Source organism: Orycteropus afer, unplaced genomic scaffold, assembly GCF_000298275.1.
Source record: "Orycteropus afer afer isolate SDZICR_OR568_19922 unplaced genomic scaffold, OryAfe1.0 scaffold00020, whole genome shotgun sequence".
Taxonomy (NCBI): Eukaryota; Metazoa; Chordata; class Mammalia; order Tubulidentata; family Orycteropodidae; genus Orycteropus; species Orycteropus afer.
Window position 1 is genome coordinate 3,358,729 of NW_006921607.1, and position 2,829 is coordinate 3,361,557.

Sequence of the window (2,829 nt, forward strand, 5' to 3'; positions counted from 1 at the left end):
TCTGGTGGGAATCACAAAAGCCATGGCTAGAAAAGCCATAGCCAGTAATTCACTGCACCATAGGAGAACAACAGCTGGAAGGAGGGTAAGTATATGAAGGTTCATTATCAAGGTGGCTTCTAAAGGAAATGGGGCTGAACCCCACTCGGGAACTCTGAGAAGCAAAAGAGTGTCAGGCAATTATCCACCAAGTCATTCCCCATTGTGTTGTCCCCGGGGACAGTAACTTTCTTGCCCTCTGGACTGCACCTAGGGGGCTCAGTGGACTCCTGAGTGTTCGAGAAAACCATGAGGCAGAAGAGCAGAGACGAGATAGGCCTCTGCAATGGTTCATAATCAACATGCAACAGAATCGTCCACCACAGCTTTGGCCGAGTGATTGTGATATGGGGCACTGTGTTTCTGCCATTAATGTGATTCTTCAGTTCTCCTGGGAATTCTCTGTACTACCCTGTACCTTTTTTAGCATATTCCTGTTTTTGCTTACATTAGTCAGATTGGTATGTATGTGTGGGTTGTTATCAAGAACTCTCGTTCATATGGAGTGAGCCCAGGCAGCTGAGTAAAATGCCCAGGGTCTGGCAGAGACACCCCTCCTCTTGTCCTGGTAATACATGTAGTCCTGGGCCTGTGGGTTCATCTTTCTAAATCTTCTACTTCCACCAGCCATTGTCCAGGTTCAGGTTCTCATCATCTCTCACCTGGATACAATATGGACAACCAGTCTCCCTGCTTGTCTCTCTAACTCCATTCTCCTGTTCTCTCATTCATCCTCTGTATCACTGCCAAAGCCAGCTCTTAAAAATCCGAATCTAATTTTGGTGGGGAATGTAGAAATCTTTTCAGTGGCTCCTGACTCTTTCATCTATCCTCTAGGCTCTGGTAGCATAGTGCCTAAGGCACTTGACTGCTAACCAGAAGACTGGCAGTTCAAACTTACCAGCCACTCCTCGGAAGGAAGGTTGAGCAATCCCACTTCTGTAGTGATACTGCCTCAGAAACCCAAGGAGGGGTCGCTATGAGTCGGGGCCAACTCGATGGCACATAGCAACAACAACAACAACCAGGCTGGCTGAACTGTGATCAATTCTCAGAATCTTGAGGTCCTAAATAGGCCAGTTTATGTACAGAGTTTCATCCAAGGAAGTAGAGTCCCACCTAGTAATGGTACCACTTCATAAGGTTGTGAAGATTAGATGAGATAATATATACAAGATATGAAAAGTGCCTGGCTTGATTAAGTGCTAGCTTTTGTGTTACTGTTGGTGCTTTGTTATTATTATGTGGTGAACAACTACCACTGTTCTTTTAGCACATTGGACATAATTTTATAGAACACGTAAGAAGTGGGGTGGAGTATTATGACACACTTTAGAGAAAGGGGCTGATGGGATCAAGGTGTGTATTTCAGAGAAGAAGGATGAACTGGGACAGGATGGTGGTAGTGATGCTCATTCAAGTTGGAGCTAAGCAGGCTGCCCTGAAAATCTGTCCTAAAAGGAAACATTTATCAGAGTAAATGTCCTGGGCCCACACTGACTTCATTTCATTGGTTTTGTTTTATTGTTTCATCTACCCAGGAACAGAACCTTGAAACTCCCAGAGAGATGAATGGGAAGATTCCACGTGCTAATCTCATTTCCAAATGTAATTGGTGCCTGAATTATGAAGCTTTCTGCTTCCAAAAGGCTACATTAACAGAACCATCCATCCTCCTGCTCCATCTAGGTGGGCCAGGGTGTCACTGTGATGCATGTTCATTGCTTTAGCAATGGAGAACTAGTAGAGTTGGTACAATCTTTCTGGAGGGCAACGTGGCCATAGGTATCAAAATTTTAAATTTGAAAACCTCCAGCCCAGCCATTTCATTTCAAGAATTTAATTTATCCCAGAGAAGTAATTGGACAAATGTGTAAGTATGCTTGCATAAAGATGTTCGACGCAGCGTTGCTTATAATTGTGAATAACTGGAAACATTCTACATTCTACATGTCCAACAACAGGTTACATCCATTATAGCACATCTACACAATGACATTCTTACTATGCAATTGTTGCCAAAGATGAAGGAGAGCTGTGTGTATGGAGAGATCTTCACAGTATTCAGGCAGATCCTGCCGAATGCTTCCCTGGTTACTGATCTCCCAGTAGAGTGACCCTTGGTTTATAATACTCAAACTTGAGAGAGTATATATCTCTCTCAATAATAATGCTTTCTTGGCCATTTTTTTTCCTTGGCAATTTTTACATACAAAAACATTTACATATTATATCTCTAAAACCCAATAGAATATTTTAAACAAAATTATTTTTGGGGAAAAAGTTCCATATTACATCTCAAGTAAAGTCAATAGAAGATCATATAGAAGTATGAAAAACTCAAGCAAGTGGCCCAGACCATCCAGTATCAAGGAGTGGCCATATGATCCAGTTCTAGCTGATGAAGTGCAAGTAGAAATTACTGGATGAGTCTTCCCTTTTATAAAAGGGGCAGCCTGTTTGCTTGCCTCCTTTGGCCTTTGCCCCTTCTCCATTTTCCCTGGCTGGAACATGGATGTGCTGCCTTGAGGCACAGCAAACATCGTGCAACTCTGAGCTACGGAGCCTGACAGTGAAAGTCTGTGCAGTCTGATAGAGAGGGAGAAGGAAAGAGGCAGCTTCCCCAGGACTCTAATGACATGAGGCATAGGCACCTTTTACTTGTTTATGATGCTTTTTGTCATCTCTTCTGCTACATGCTTCCAAACAAATCCTGACATAATTGTTGTAATCATTTACCCTTTATTCTCTTTCTAAAACCCAGTGGTAAAAAATATTTCACGTACTAAT